This window comes from Rana temporaria, chromosome 6 (assembly GCF_905171775.1).
Source record: "Rana temporaria chromosome 6, aRanTem1.1, whole genome shotgun sequence".
Taxonomy (NCBI): domain Eukaryota; kingdom Metazoa; phylum Chordata; class Amphibia; order Anura; family Ranidae; genus Rana; species Rana temporaria.
In genome coordinates, this window is record NC_053494.1 from 111,462,549 (window position 1) to 111,480,143 (window position 17,595).

Below are 17,595 nucleotides of genomic sequence, written 5' to 3' on the forward strand. Positions count from 1 at the left end.
GACAAAAAATAAAATTGGTATTTATCATATCACAGTGCTCCATGTTTTGGAGACCCAGAGCCCTTGGAAACATATTTGAAGGCACATACAGGCATGTGATGGTGCCTGTCACAAATGAATGTGGATTCACAGTATTACCGTATATTCTTTGCATGTGGAAAAATTCACTTTTGATATACTTATTAAGTGAAAAAGTATAAAAGACAACTTCACTCATTTCATCACTCGCTGTAAATGTTTTTGTTTCTTTCCATTGCCTTCCCTCCTCTAACCTGGTTACTCTGCCAATAAAACACTTCCTTTCCTAGGGTGACAATGCCCACTCATTGTGAATATAAGGAGAAGCAGCTCTGCCAGGTTACAGTAGGTGTTTGTGATATTGTGCTTTCAGCACGACAGCGTCGCGCTGATACTCGGCGACAGGGTGCCGAGATCTCGCCGACATCTCACACTCACTGGAATAGTGACAGCACATCCCAGCAAGCGCGTCATAGAAGCGACGGGAGATCCGACTTGGATTCCCGCCAATTCTACACGTGTGCGGCGTTTGTTATGAATCCTGAGGGGGAAGTCCCCGCCGGATTTTAAATAAAAATCCGGCATGGGTCCCCCCCTCAGGAGCATACCGGGCCCTTAGGTCTGTTATGGGTTGTAAGGAGAGCCCCCTCTACGCCGAAAAAAACGGCGTAGGGGGTCCCCCTACAATCCATACCAGACCCGTATCCAAAGCACGCTACCCGGCCAGCCAGGAAGGGAGTGGGGACGAGCGAGCGCCCCCCCCCCCTCCTGAGCCGTACCAGGCTGCATGCCCTCAACATGGGGGGGTTGGGTGCTCTGGGGCAGGGGGGCGCACTGCGGCCCCCCCCACCTCAGAGCACCCTGTCCCCATGTTGATGAGGACAGGGCCCCTTCCCGACAACCCTGGCCGTTGGTTGTCGGGGTATGCGGGCGGGAGGCTTATCGGAATCTGGGAGCCCCCTTTAATAAGGGGGCCCCCAGATACCGGCCCCCCACCCTAAGTGAATGAGTATGGGGTACATCGTACCCCTACCCATTCACCTGCAAGAAAAGTGGTAAAAACACAAATAAACCACACAGTGTATTAAAATATTTTATTTTTCTGCTCCGGAGGCCGCCCCCTGTCTTCTTTATTAGCTCTTTTACCAGGGGGGCTTCTTCTTTGACGTCTTCGGGTGGGTGGGGGCCGCCGTCTGGTTCTCTTCCACCGCCGGGGGGGGGTGGCTTTTAAAAAAGCCCCCACCCCCCCGGCGGGTTTCCTCCGGCGTCTTCGGCGGGGCTCTTCTTCTTCCGCTATCCCGACGGGTCTTCTCAACTCTCCGGGGTTCTCCTTCTGTCTTCGCCGCTCTCCGTTGTTGACTCGGCGCACCCCGGTTCTTCGTCTCGCTGTCCGGTGTCTTCTTCCGTGCTGTACGTCTTCTCCTTCCGTGCTGTGATGAGTTCTTCTTCCGTGCTGTGACGTCATGTTCTTCACTTCTCTCCTTCTCCCGATGTTGACTCGCCGGTCCTCCTCGCTGAAATGACGGATGCGCGCCTTGCATCGGACCTATATAGGCCTCACAGTCCCATCATGCTCTGTACCTACCCATGTGATACCTGCGCCGAGTCAACAACGGAGAGCGGCGAAGACAGAAGGAGAACCCCGGAGAGTTGAGAAGACCCGTCGGGATAGCGGAAGAAGAAGAGCCCCGCCGAAGACGCCGGAGGAAACCCGCCGGGGGGGTGGGGGCTTTTTTAAAAGCCACCCCCCCGGCGGTGGAAGAGAACCAGACGGCGGCCCCCACCCACCCGAAGACGTCAAAGAAGAAGCCCCCCCTGGTAAAAGAGCTAATAAAGAAGACAGGGGGCGGCCTCCGGAGCAGAAAAATAAAATATTTTAATACACTGTGTGGTTTATTTGTGTTTTTACCACTTTTCTTGCAGGTGAATGGGTAGGGGTACGATGTACCCCATACTCATTCACTTAGGGTGGGGGGCCGGTATCTGGGGGCCCCCTTATTAAAGGGGGCTCCCAGATTCCGATAAGCCTCCCGCCCGCATACCCCGACAACCAACGGCCAGGGTTGTCGGGAAGGGGCCCTGTCCTCATCAACATGGGGACAGGGTGCTCTGAGGTGGGGGGGGCCGCAGTGCGCCCCCCTGCCCCAGAGCACCCAACCCCCCCATGTTGAGGGCATGCAGCCTGGTACGGCTCAGGAGGGGGGGGGGGGCGCTCGCTCGTCCCCACTCCCTTCCTGGCTGGCCGGGTAGCGTGCTTTGGATACGGGTCTGGTATGGATTGTAGGGGGACCCCCTACGCCGTTTTTTCCGGCGTAGTGGGGCTCTCCTTACAACCCATAACAGACCTAAGGGCCCGGTATGCTCCTGAGGGGGGGACCCATGCCGGATTTTTATTTAAAATCCGGCGGGGACTTCCCCTTCAGGATTCATAACAAACGCCGCACACGTGTAGAATTGGCGGGAATCCAAGTCGGATCTCCCGTCGCTTCTATGACGGCTCTGTCTCCATCGCGGCAAGCCAGCTCGGCGCTGGCTCCCGCGATAGGGCTCGTAGGTGCTCAATCTCGCTGAGAAAGAGAGCGAGATTGACACAAAATCGGGTTCACCTACTGTAACACTACAGGTAAATTCACAGACTAAGGCTGCATTCACACCTAATCGCGGCGTTTTGTCCCGCGAATTGCGGCGACAAATTGCGGCGTTTTGTACCGTGATTTGCGGCGACAAAACGCCGCGATTTTAACCCCCATTAACCCCCAGGTCCACATCTTCTATGCCGAACGCCGAAGCCGCCTGAAAAAAAGGGTCCGGGACTTGTTTTGAGCTTCAGGCGTTCGGCGTAGGGATGTGAACCATCTCCATAGAGGGCAATGGTATTTCTCCCCTCCAGCGTATCGAGCGTCTGCGTAAATACGCCTAGGTGTGAATGGAGCCTAAGCCTTAAGACGGCCATAAACCGTTCGAATTTCGAAAGAATTTTCTTGCGAAAATCATATCAAAGAATTTTCGTACGAATTTCGCACCGTTAGTGGACTGCAGCAACAGCCGATTTTCGTGCGGCAATCAAATTTGAGGAATCAGACATGTTAGAATTTTTTTGAAAACAAATGATTTTCTAATCAATGATCGGAGAATCGTGCGAGAAATGTAATAAAAAAAATGTGCATGTGCAAGAAAAGAAAATTCCCGGAGAGAAAAGAATATTCCCGGCCACGAAAATTATTTTCTGTAGCAACATGAAGGCTTGGTCGGTCGAATTTCAAAAATTAATTGTGGCATAATGGATCACAAAAAAAAACCTTCTGATTTGAAAAGAAAATTTGTTCGAAATTTCGACTGTGTATGGCCTGCTTAAGGAGGAGTTTGCTCCATGCCATTGGGTTTTGAAACTCACATAGGATGCAGGTGCATGAAAAGGAAGCTGCAAAGAGAAGAGCCACATGGATTTTAACAAACAAAAAAGGCAAGTAAAAAAAATCAGGCATGCTACTATTTGATTATTATCTAGGCCTGGGTATTTTTTTTCCCCCCAGGGTTTAGTCATGCTTTAGGATCACAAGGACTGTATTTTTCTATGGGTAGGAAGTGGAAAAATAACTTACTGTCACTTATTTTGAAGGTTGCTTTGTTATCCAGGCCCTGTTGTGAAGTGACACCACATTTCATACTGTGTGACAGGGATCTACAAAGACAATAGCAGAAGAAATATAATTAGCGCCCATCTCTGTGTCACTAGGCTAGCTGCTATTTTAGCAACCGTCGGTTTCTTCTTAACTATAAACAGTGCACAAGCTTACTGTATTACATTTTTAATGGTTTACGGTTTAAGGGGAAAATGTGTTAGATAAAACCAGTGTGGTGTGTAATTCACAAGAATTTTACTCAGCTCGACAACTTATTGCCAACACTTTATAATCTGAAGTATTCAATAACTCATCATCATTTCTGATTATTGTTCAACAATGTGTAACAAGATACTTGATCCTTAAACAATGTTTGATGCTGCATGGTTCCGTCCTGTCTACGAATTCTTTCTTATGACCCACTTGATTTTTGTACTGAAGGTTTACATATTTTATGATGTTTTTTAGTTTTCGGTACCTTCAGTTTTAGAATCTGTAAAGCTGGCTTGGAGCCCAATCTTTCCAATCTCATTTCAAAAAAGCATTGTGTAGGGATCTGAACAGAAAATGCCTTGTATCTCATTAAAGATGTAGTATAGCTGCTAGTTATTATAAAACAACATAGCTGAACATGCAGATAGAACAAGACATGTTAAAAAAATGCATTAAATATAAATCACCCAACAATACTGTTATTTTTCTAATATAGCTGCTTGAACAGGCAAGAAAAAAAAAATTCTTACAGTATGTATTAAAAAGTGGTAAGTAAAAAGGCATTGCTTTCATTTGTTTGTTTTCATAGGACAACCAGGATATATTATTAGCGTTTAAAGTAGTATTAGTGAATAGTACTAAAATTATTCACTACACAAATGGAAAAAGTGCTGTGATACGAGTACAATTTAGTATGCATTGTGCTCTTACGTAATTTTCTTGTGAATATCAGTGCTCCATATTAAAAGTACACACAATTTTAAGCTAAAAGTTATATATATATATATATATATATATATATATATTTTTTTTTTAGGGGGGGGGGGCAGGTTGTTTTTCTCTTTCCTTTTTTTTTTCTTTGCTGTAAACATTAGTATGTTGTCTTGATTTGTGTGCCTTCTTTTTTCTGATAGGGTCTCCCTTAAACGTTATTGTATTTCTCTTATTCTATCCGTATATCTCTATATAATATATAAATTGATTTGGGCTGGTCACAGGGGGGTACTTCATGGAAATGTATTTGAGGTTTTGGTAATGACTGTTGAAGTTGACATGACCCCCTAGGTAGTCAATATATGTGTAATCATATAGGATGTACAATGTTACACATCTTGTAATGCAGGTTTATGTTGTTGTATGGCAAATTAAGTCTGTATAGAGCCTGTAGTATGTCCCTGTACTATGCCCTTTGATTAAAAAAAAAAAAAAAATTGAAAGTTATGTCTCTAGAGTTTGGTAGATTGTCTAGCCTCTAAAAATGTTATCTCTCCTCACGCTGATATTATTCAATGCCACAACACTGATGTAAGAAGATATAAGCGCCAATAGTATCGGCCTGGAAGTCGCTGGTGAATAAGGCATTCCCCTCATAAAAGACCACTTACTCAAATAGAGGGGCATTCACCAAATCTAAGAAAGCAAGGGGCAGATGGCTCTCCTCCACTTAGGCTTCCTCCCAATCTGAGACAGTAGATTTTGTAAATCATTTAGTAGCCACATTGTATAGTTTATTCCACTAGCTTCTTTTTTTTGTGTGTATTGTTACTTTGTATGTAACGCTGAAATTTTTCAATAAAAAGGATTTACTGAAAAAAATTAAAAAAGTTGAAAGTTATATTTCAACAAGAATTCAGTGAACACAAGTTATAGACTGAGTAGTCCAGCTTGTATCTAAACATTGCACTACTGCATCAATCCAACACTTTCTTATTGACTGTACCCCATTAGTCCTAGAGGCTCTACAGAAACCAGATTAAAGCGGTAGTTCCCCCTCAAAATTTTTTTTACCCTGCTCATTTTGTCTAGGGGAATCGGCTAGTTGTTTTAAAATCGAAGCTGTACTTACCGTTGTAGAGAGCGATCTTCTCCGCCGCTTCCGGGTATGGTCTTCGGCACTGGGCGTTCCTTCTTGATTGACAGGCTTCTGACGGTCGCATCTATCGCGTCACGATTTTCCGAAAGTAGCCGAACGTCGGTGTGCAGGCGCCGTATAGAGCCGTGCCAACGTTCGGCTTCTTTCGGCTACTCGTGACGTGATGGATGCGACCGTCGGAAGCCTGTCGGAAGACTGTCAATCAAAATAGGAACGCCCAGTCCCGAAGACCATACCCGGAAGCGGCGGAGAAGATCGCTCTCTACAACGGTAAGTACAGCTTCGATTTTAAAAGAACTAGCCGATTCCCCTAGACAAAATGAGCATCAATCTAAGGGTAACATTTTTTTTGAGGGGGAACTACTGCTTTAAGGTAAACTAAGTAGACATTCACAGCACTTCAGCCTGCATACACATAAGCACTTCAGCCTGAATTTGGTTTGAATTCCAACCACGACACAACCTGCCTGGAGGTTGCATGTTCTCCATGTGCCTGTGTGGGTCTCCTCCAGATACTCTGGTTTCCTTCCACACTTCAGACATGCTTGTAGGTCAACTGGCCCTTAGTATGTGTATGTATGAAAGTGTGTTAGGGACCTTACATTGTAAGCTTCTTGAGACCAGGGGCTGATGTGGATGTACAATATATACTGTATGTAAAGTGCTGTGTAAATTGACAGCACTTTATAAATACCTGTAATAAATAAATATAACAATCTGACTTTAAAATTTGTTTAGCTAATAAGCTGAATCAAATATGTTATTTTAAGATATGTTAAAACTGTATTAAACCCTAAAGCAACATTTAATATATTGCAGATTACGTATGCTTAGCTGTAACAGCTGCATTCATTTTATTTTTTAGGCTTTCTTTACTATATTTTCACATGATGAACTGCCCAGTAAGTCTGTTGTTTTTCAACAGAACAAGCTGTTCTACAGATGTAGTAGTTGGAATGTTGAGACAAACCATTTAACACTGACAGGGGTGCTTACAGCTTTTATTTGTTTAAAACTTTATCCCAAAAGGAAAAAAAAACTGTCTGCTGTTACTGCTTAAAGGGGTTGTAAAGGATTTTTGTTCCCCCTAAATAGCTTCCTTTACCTTAGTGCAGTCCTCCTTCACTTACCTCATCCTTCAGTTTTGCTTTTAAATGTCCTTATTTCTTCTGAGAAATCCTCACTTCCTGTTCTTCTGTCTGTAACTCACCACTTTAATGCAAGGCTTTCTTCCTGGTGTGGAGAAAGCCTCTTGAGGGGGCGAGCAGGAATGTCAGGACGCCCACTAACACACAGCTCCTTTCTCTATCTGCAAAGTAGAGAGTGTCCTGACTTGCCTGCTCGCCCCCTCCCCCTTCAAGAGGCTTTCTCCACACCAGGAAGAAAGCCTCGCATTACGGTGGTGAGTTACAGACAGAAGAACAGGAAATGAGCATTTCTCAGAAGAAATAAGGACATTTAAAAGCAAAATCGAAGGATGAGGTAAGTGAAGGAGGACTGCAATAAGGTAAAGGTTACTTGGAGTCAGTGGGCCGGATTCAGAAAGAAGATACGATGGAGTATCTCCTGATACGCAGTCGTATCTCTGGGTCCGGCCGTCGTATCTATGCGCCGGATTCATAGAATCATGTTACGCATAGATATGCCTAAGATCCGACAGGTGTAAGTGACTTACACCGTCGAGTCTTAGGCTGCAATTCCTGGCCGGCCGCTAGGTGGCGCTTCCGTATCTTTTACGCATCGAATATTCAAATGAGCATTTACGCCGATTCAGAAACGAACGACAGCCCGGCGTTTTTTTTTTTTACGTCGTTTGCGTTTGGCTTTTTCCGGCGGAAAGTTACCTCTGCTATAGGAGGGGTAAGTGCGGCGTATCCTATGTTAAGTATGGCCGTCGTTCCCGCGCTGAGTTTTGAATTTTTTACATCATTTGCGTAAGTCGTTCGCGAATACGGCCGGACGTAATTTACGCTAACGTCGAAAGCAATGACGTCCTTGCGACATCATTTGGAGCAATGCACGCTGGGAAAATTTGCGGACGGCGCATGCGCTGTTCGATCGGCGCAGGGACGCGCCTGATTTAAATTCTACACGCCCCCTAGCCGCGGAATTAGAATTCCACCGGGGGGTTTACGATACGCCGCGCAACTTTAGAGGCAAGTGCTTTCTGAATAAAGCACTTGCCTCAAAAATTTGCGGCGGCGTAACGTAAATCAGATAGGTTACGCGGATCCAAAGATCCGCTGACCTATCTGAATCTGGCCCAGTGTTGCTAACCATCAGTATTTTTACTGCCAGCCAGTAAAAAATGGGTACTTTTCTCCTGCCAGTAAATGCCAGTAAAAGGAAAAGGTTGTCAGTAAAAAATATGGCTGTGATGCTCGGCTCGGAACTGCACGTGTGCCAGCCAAGACCATCCAAGTGCCTACTACAGTATGTTCGGGCTGTGCCAGCAGGGGGGGGGGGGCGAGTCTGGTGGAGGTGGTGTCTGAGTGTATCGTGTGATGTCATGGTGTAAGGGAGCCGAGTGGAGCGGCCGGAGCCTCATGTGCGGGTATGCAGGATGGCATTAAGGAAAGCTAGGAGCGGGACTGTCAGTGCTGTTTGGACTGGAGTGGACAGAAGGGACCACCTGGCATGGAGAGAGACTATCACTGTAAATCAGGAGGAGGTGTGTTGTGTCGGTGATCCGTGCTGCTGCACATTGCTGTCAGTATCACTGAGTCAATTTCATGTGTGCATCACCCATTCTAATGTATTGCCCCCCTGAGTCCTGTCCCTGAGCTACTTACCTACTATATAGAAAATAAAATAAATATGCTTTTTGCCTTAATATCTATCTGCATATTGCACTTATCTGTCACCTAAATACTGGAATTTGCACTTAAAAAGATTGGAACTGCCAGTAAAACTTGGATGTGCCAGTAAATTTTGGGTGTTGTGTCAGTAAATTTCAATCTGGTAGGTTGGCAACACTGCCTGGAGTTCAGTTCAGTTTGTTAGTGTATCTAAATCTGCTAGCACATGTTACACTACCTACCCCCTAGATTGACAGTGCTGCTGTCTCATTTCCAGGCTGGGTGATGTTTAGCATTGTCTAGCTGTTTTCTCCACAGCCTTACTATCCCTGGCCTTCAGCTTTTATTTATTGGATTTCAGCTCTTTCAATAACGCAGGCTCAGCACAGAATGTGGGAATTACAGATCCAGTCTGTCTAGCAACTCCAACTCCTCCAGGCTGATAGCCACCTATGAAAGCATATTGACATTTGTAGAATTCCTCCTACTGTTTGTACGGGGTGAATGACTCTTGCGAGGAGTAGTGAAACAGGAAGCTGTGTACAGCACCCTGACAGGCCCACTCATCCAGCCAAAAACTGCTTGGATTGCACGGAGTAGCACAGAAACCCAGTGGTGCTATCACAGGGTCTGAAATTAGGCACATAATGAAAATGGAATGGTTTTATTTAACAAATGTCATTACCATACTGATCGGAGGAGCAGCAAGGAAAGATATAAGAAGATTACTAGTGTACTAGATTACTAGTGTTGTAAGTAACATCGTTTAAATAAACGCCGTTACCTAACACTTTTTGAGGGTAACGAGTAATCTACCTGATTACTCTTCCCCTCTCGGCAACGCCGTTCCCATTACTTGGGCGGCATTACTGCAATTACATCTACCGCCACTAGATCGCAGCAGAGTAAATGCTGAGTTGGCTGCCGCTGGTCACGAGCGCATGTCAGTGAGGGCGCCGTGACCTCTTTCCGCCGAGAGTGGATTGTTACAGTGCAGCGGTGATCCATTCGTGATACTGTTGAGCTATTGATAGCTCCGGTTGGATCGTCCATCTCCTCTTGCTGGATCTTCGCTCCCCCTGGTCCCGGTAAGGCTTACACAGCACCAACGTGTTTTTCATCTTGGGCAGCACGCCCCCCCCCCCCCCCGGGCCAGTGGAGCTTCGCCTGTGGTTTAGATGACCCTTAATGACCCTTACATCGTCTGGCTATCTGACTGTGTTTGTTCCATCCTTATACAGACCATGCTGGCTTGTTGCATCAGTTACATCTCGGAGGATTGTTCTTATTTTAAGTAATTTCTTAAAGTGTTTCATGGCAATAAATTGACATTTTTTACACACGTTTGCCTGGACATACATGTCTTTTGTTTCAGCGCTTCAATAAGGTTTTTTACTAGTTTTATCACATCACTCCTGATGTGTTCACCTTACAGCTGCTGATCATTGTCCGGTAGAACTTTCTACACTCTTGTAGCCCACCACCGACTTGCCTCAAAACTTTTAAAATCCTGTCATTGGCGGCAAACTTTTTTTGTTGTTGACCTCTTTTCGCCGCCCACTGACCAGCAGGGGGGCGCTAATGTAAGCACACCCGCCCCCAGCTTGTGCGGGCTGCTTGGTGTCCATCCAACGCACTGCAATCTGAACTCAGGGAGAGATGCTGGCTGCCAGAATGGACTGAAGCTGCAGCTGCCTCCTCGGCTCTGATGTCAACAGACAGGAGGAGGAGCTGGGCAGCAAGAGGGACACTGCTGTGCCTGATCTGTCATGCTAATCTGAGGTCTGTGATTAATGTACTGTAGAGGACACTTCCGCGGGATTGGGGGGGGGGTCAAATTAACAAAAATGAATACTTGCAATGATTGGGGGTGGGGGAGAGTGAGTAAGAGAATACTGTATGTGCTAGGGGGCGTTTTGGAAGGAGAGATGGCTTGTGCTAGAAGGGGGGTTTGATTTGAAATTTGACCACCCACTGCACAAATCCTTTCTCCTCCCAAAGTGCCCCCTAGCACATGCAGTATAATTTGGATTATCGCCCCAGGATACAGCGCTGCCTCTACACCATCCTGCTTATCTCTATTGGAAAATAACTGCACTTATTACCAGCACAGCCACCCATCCCTTCTCCTACTTTATACTACAAACTTTGTACTGCTCATTTGTAAAATAAACTCACACCTCATCTGTGAACCTTCTCCTCTCCAGCATTGGTGGGACTCCTGTCACAGTCCTGATCCCTATGCTGCCTGTCAAGCTTCCCAAATGGTGGGACTCCTATCATACCTGATATCTCTCCTGCCTGTCAAGCCTCCCCAGTAGTGGTGACACTCCTGTCCTAGCCCAGACTCATCCCTGACTCCATTGTCTCATCCACCACTGATAACTTGCTTGAATATTTTTTTTCCATTTAAAAAAAGTCGCAGTTACTTTGCTGAGTAACTAATTACTTTTTCAATGTAGTAACTGAGGGCCAGATTCACAAATGAGATACAACGGCGTATCTCCTGATATCTCATATCTCCGTCCTAACTATGCGGCTGATTCATAGAATCAGTTACGCATAGATAGCCCTAAGATCCGACAGGTGTAATTGACTTACACTGTCGGATCTTAGGATGCAATTCTATGCCGGCCGCTAGGTGGCGAGGCCATTGCGGTCGGCGTAGAATATGCAAATGACTACTTACGGCAATTCACGAACGTCCGCGTTACCCGTCGCTCTAACTTTACGTTGTTTCCGTCGAGATACGCGTCGTAAAATTAGGGCTGAGCCCTAGGTGTTCTAAGCCATGTTAAGTATGGCCGTCGTTCCCGCGTCGAAATGTAAAAAATCACGTTGTTTGCGTAAGTCGTCCGTGAATGGCGCTGGACGCCATTTACGTTAACGTCTAAACAAATGACGTCCGTGCGACGTCATTTAGCGCAATGCACGTCGGGTAATTTTCCCGACGGAGCATGCGCAGTACGTTCGGCGCGGGAACGCGCCTAATTTAAATGGTGCCCGCCCCATTTGAATTAGGCGGGCTTGCGCTGAGCGGATTTAAGTTACACCGCCGCAAGTTTACAGGTAAGAGCTTTTGAATCAGGCACTTACGCTGTAAACCTGCGGCAGTGTAACGTAAATGAGATACGTTACGCTGCCGTGGAGCAACGTAAATGTATCAGAATTTGGCCCTGAGTCACTAAGGCAATTATTTTTTCGGAGAAGTAATTTGTAACTGTAACTAATTACTTTTTTAAAGTAAGATGAGCAACACTGAAGATTACATTTATGCCTTCTTGCTTTGAATGATTATTTGGCAGTGGATGTTAGAGATTTAGAAAGAATCACGGCACACACATTGAAAGACCAACATTGTACCAGTGTTCTTCCTCTGAGCCTGGAACAACTCACCCAAGCGGTAGAACAGCACAAATCATCTGACCAAAGTGTCTTGTTCCACCCAGAAGCACAGTAAAAAGTCTGACACCCGTTTACAATGAGCTGTGTACAATCATATAGACATTATAATAAGAGGAATTTTATTCAAGTTTTATAATACTTTTTTCATTAAGAAAATGGCAAATCTCTTATAAGTGCACAGAACTCATAACTGAACGAATGACAGTTAAATGGTTCTTCCATGAATTTCCTTATGCTGCAGACAATGGTTGACCAGTGGCAAGCATTTTTTTTTTCAAATTAATTGGCTTTATTTATTTCTTTCTATTAGCTATTTGACAACTGCTAACCATTTAAGCAGCAATTATGTGAAGACTGCCTTTCAATTACAGATGTTTGTTGAGGAGCAGAAGTATCACGTGTTCTTATGACCTTTATTAAATTGCTCCTGGGGGACATCCCCAAGATCAGGTGAGACATATTACTGCATAATAATGTTCTCTGGTGCTATTATTAATGGATCAGGATTCCCTAATGAATCATCGGCATCAATTGCTTCCTTAACAAGAGCTTTGGTCAAACCGCACTGCATCTGAAAACTGTATAAAGCCTGATAATAGATGACATTTGTTTAGAAGCAAAATATTGTTTTGCAAAAGAGTACAGCTTCACTTAGCTGATACAATATATCTAGAACAACAGGTAGATGATACACAAGATAATAATAACACTAAGACATGTGATTTTCATGCAGAGGAACAACAATAAAACACCTACTTTGGTGGCAATTATATCAAAACAATGACAGTGAGGCATTTTATATTTTAAAAGTACTGTTAGCTTGTTAAAGTAGATTGGAGAAAAAATAGGGGAACCCAGAAGTGAACCCTGTTCAGACTTTAACGGCACAGTAAACAATAGGGATATATTTAAAAAAAATATGTAATAGAAAAAAGGGACACATACATGAAATATAAGGACAAAATAAATGTTAAAAATCATACAAATAAATAAATATTATATGATGAGAACCCGAATGTATCAACGTGTTTCGATGTTGGGCTTCTTCAGGACGCAGTTCAGGATACAATGATTGCAAAAGCAAGAAAGGAACTCACTTGCAAATAATTTGAGTCTTAGACAGCACAATGGCCACCACAGATATCCAATATAGGGAAAAAATATAAAGCTAATGCAGAGAGAGCACATTTTGTCCTTATATTTCATGTATGTATCCCTTTTTCTATAAAAAATGTTTTATATATCCCTATTGTTTACTGTGCAGTTAAAGTCTGAACAGGGTTCATATCTGGGTTCCCCATTTTTCCTCTTTTTTCTCAAATATATTATTTACAGATGTTGGCAATGTGAGTGCTGTTTTTTCTATTTCTCTTGTTAAAGTAGATGTAAACCCTAAATGAATGACACTTTTTTGCTAAAGAACTTTGCATCAAACATTTGTCTTTTATAATATAATAGTTTTCACCTTTTTATCATCCTTTGTTATATCTAAGTTCTGATGATCTCCTACAGAATATTTGCAGCCACTTCTGCCTACATGCATGGTCTCAAGTGATGAAAGCATGCCATTTCTCAGAGCAAATTTCCTGATGGTGACAACAGCAGGCTATGCCTGCATAATGTGTGTGTTGAAATGGCCACTTGTAGTCTCCACTGGGAGCCTTCGTGACATGGTGACAACACAGGAGCACAACTGGAAGACGATGACACAACGTTGTCACCCTATAACAGGAAATGCCTGTATAAGGATCTACAAGGCAGAATCACCTAATTCTATTTTGATAAAAGTTGCAGATTCAATAAAAATATTGCAAACGACTTTTGAAATTACAGTAACATCTTAGCGTGTAAGTGAAGCCAAAAACTGTTACTGTGTCCCAACTGACATAAATTGGAAAGCCTGCATGCGGATGTATGAAACACCTGTTTATCCCTGTGAAGGAAAACACTGTAGCATGTCCATGGCTTACCGTCTTTTTCTGTCTAGTAAAGCAATAGCAGCTGGACACAGAGCATTGGTACAATTCATTAGTGCACCCCCCCCCCCCATATCAGAAAATACCTGACAGGACTTCTAACCCTTCCCTACTTTATCCAAAACTAATGGAAGAAAATGCAGATTTTCATGACAAGTTACACAACCACTCAGTCTGCTGCCACATAAGAGATACAACTCATCTTCTCTCCGAAATCCTTTCCAGGACCCAGTTTTGTCTGATGGTAAAACATTAAATGATTATAAATGGTCCACTGTCCATTAATCTTCAGAATGCAGGTGTCAGGGACCTGCCAATAGGCTCCGGCGTGCATGCATGCGCACACATACTAATGGTCGGAATCAAAACCAGTCACCTATTCATGTGCGCAGGCGCGCCTCACATGCACACGGATATGTGCCAAATGCGCGCATCTGCGCGCCAAATGTGTGTGCGCGTATACGCGCGCATGCGCCTACTACACACGCACGTGCACGACGGCGGGAACGCGCGCATGCTCGTTAATGCACTATTGGCGCCACTCAGCCTTTAAAAAGCTAGCAGCTGCAGTAACACTTTGCTGTCTGATCTGCAGCTTTGTATCAGTGAAATCTGTGACCTGTTGTAACCTGTTACCTCAAACCGACCCGGCTCCGTCTGACCATCCGACCCTCTCCACTCCGACCCCTGGCTTGCTCTGACTCCGCTCTGCTCTCCTGCCCACCGTTACCAGACCCTGTGCCTGAATCTGACTACGCCTGCTTAACCCACCTGATTATCTGCTTACCCGGTTTGCTTCACCAGCTCCTGCTATCCAGTGCCTGTGCCAGCACCAGAGACGCCGTCTCCTGCAACCACCGTCCCGAAGGACCACCAACCGTGCCGAGCTGCTATCATCACCAGGCACTCCTACCTCGCCGTGCTCCCGAGCTTGCTGTCCCAACTCCAGCAGCTCCAGAGCCGGGGCTGTAAGAGAGGCCTCTTCCTGCACACTAGGCTCTCGCTACAAGGTACGTTCCAGTACATAACAGCAGGTTTATTAGAAGCTTGTCAATTTTTTTCAGCTGTCATCTACAAATCACCTTGACAAATTTGCATGCGTTTTCTTAATTATAAGGAGCTGCACATATACTTGTATAAAGGGGGGAACTAATGCGCAAAACCAAACTAACCATGGGCAACTAAACCAAGTATTATAAAATAGCAATATTGAACTATAAAAGCAGCAGCCACTACCAAAACAGTGCTCACGCACCAAATAGCATATAAAAGAGGGGAGTGTAATGGCGCTTGGTGACGTCATCTCCGCTCGCGGCCGAGAGCGGAGATCTGCTGCCCATTTTACATTCGCTGGAACTATTGCATGCTGTTCACAGCTACTTTTAATGTGAGTGTTACTATTTTTCATTAAACCTGTACCTAATATTACTACACTATGGAGTCTGCACTTTGCTTTTATTGAGAGTGTCTGGATGAAGGAGTGGAGGAGGATTGGAGCAATCTGAGCTGTCCCAGGATTCATATTGCTGCTGGGTTTTACCCACATCTAACAGGCTGGTTTAACCTGTTTTGAGGTGAGAGGCTAATAATTCCTTTGTCTGGGGTCTGCACAGCTACACTGGAGGATCGTGCGGTGGACTGCAGTACCATCTTTGGTTTAAAGCACTTTTGCACTGTTTGGGAGAAATCAAGCACCTTATTAACTATATATTTATACACAGTTTGTTGCACTTTTTAATTTTTAAGCGCTGGAATTTACTTTGAACACTATTATCTACCTGAACATTATTAATTAATTTATTTATCACATTTTATCAAGCGCCGGAACTTACCTTGAACATCATTATTTATTCGAAATTTTATTTATTTATGCTTGAACATTATTTTTATTCACTTTGCACAATTTTTGATGCACATTTTTGTGATTTTTAAACACATCCAGGTTTATCCTTGGGGTTTTTTGGATATTTTATGATCATTATTATTCACTGTTATCACATTTTTTTCATATTCGGTGAAGGCACTGGAGTTTATTATGTATTGAAATTTTTATAACAGCTTATGACCCATTGTCAGTTCAGTTTTCAAAATATTTCATTAATCTCACCATTTCCTCCCTTCACATCCTAGTTGTGGATGCTATGAAGGGTCTCTGAGGAAACCAGGAGTGGAACATATTTTATTGGATTCATTGGTCAATATCCATACGTTGCTGTGCGGTATTTGATATTTATCATATTTTAGTTTTCCACTGGCAAGCGCCATTACACTCCCCTCTTTTATATGCCCATATACTTGCATCTCTTTTGGTGTAACTTGCAGCATAATCCCTCCTCTCCCCCAAGTTCCCACAAGCATGAAGAGATTGGAGATTACTGAAGATAGTGGGGATTGGTAAACCTTGGCAATTCACATATTAGGTCAAGACAAAGGTGTTATTTTTTATTGCTAGAATCACTACTCCCTATTCTTTATCTTTCTCATTGTACGCACATTGGCAGTGTTACTCTAACCATTCACTACTATTATTCCACTTCCATTATTATCCTAATCTGTAATTTGTTACAACAAGGCTCCTCAGATTCTTCAATGTTCCCAATAACAGACAGTGCTACTTATGCTGCCCATACACTATACGAAAAATCGTCAAAACCCATTTTCATCGTGAGCGCAAACAACGGTGCCATCATGTAATGACCGATAAATTGTTCAATCGTTTTTTTTACATATACCTAGTGCAGACTGTTCAGACAGGAAACACATTAACCTTTCAATTTATCGTTCGTTCTGCATAAAATTTCCAAACTTGTCCTTCGTTTTTTCAGCTCAAAAACGTCCCAACGATTATCAATTTTGTGCCCATTAACTGTCCAAAAAATGAACGGACCGTCTAAATGACAGATTTTCAGACCATTTTTCATCTAGTGTATGGCCAGCATATACAGTATCTTCTTAGGCCCCATACACACGGTCGGACAAAACCGATGAGAATGGACCGAGGTTCAGTTTCATCGGTCCAAACCGACCGTGTGTATAGCCCATTGGTCTGTTTTCCTTCGGTCCAAAATTTTAAAACATGCTTCAAAACCGAACCGATGGACCGCTGCCCGATCGGTCCAAACCAATGGTTAGTACAGAAAAGCATCGGTTCAAAACCCACACATGCTCAGAATCAAGTCGACACATGCTTGGAAGTATTGAACTTCGTTTTATTCAGCACGTCGTGTGTTTGACGTCACCGCGTTCTGACCCGATCGGTTTTTGGAATGATGGTGTGTACGCATATCAGGCCGTCAGGCCACTTCTCATCGGTTTGGAACGACCGTGTGTACAAGGCCTAACTCATCATCAATCATCACTGCACTAAATTTCAACCTGTCAAAAATGTTTATTATTTTGTTACTTTTGCTAAACTGTAATTTACAGGTTTTTGGTAATTATTTGGTGGTATTAAGTGTCATCAGTTCTTCTGATTTAATCTTCATCTAACTATATTAAGGGGTGCCCTTTGTATTTTCAACCACAGGCAAAGCAGAACTTAAAGCAACCTCAAAATAAAGGCTGTAAAGAAAAGTCTCACTGTAATGTGCCTGTGCTGCTCACCTTCACTCTCTTGAAACTTGCGGAGCAATTTTCACCTTCTGACAACTCTGGTACACCTATGCACCAGACCCTGCATCAAAACTGGA

At 44.1% G+C, this 17,595-nt stretch overlaps 1 protein-coding gene across 6 annotated transcripts in view; it reads right to left on the reverse strand.

Moving 5' to 3' along the window:
- The window catches only part of GULP1 (GULP PTB domain containing engulfment adaptor 1), a 779,810-nt gene that overhangs the window by 431,863 nt on the left and 330,352 nt on the right, over positions 1–17,595 (reverse strand). For 5 of the 6 annotated variants that reach the window (XM_040357182.1, XM_040357181.1, XM_040357183.1 and 2 more), the window contains one exon: positions 3,621–3,700. The exons of the other annotated variant lie outside the window; for it this stretch is intronic. The gene's annotated coding sequence lies outside the window, so the exon portion shown is untranslated. The remainder of the gene's footprint in view (positions 1–3,620; positions 3,701–17,595) is intronic. 6 annotated transcript variants of the gene reach the window in all.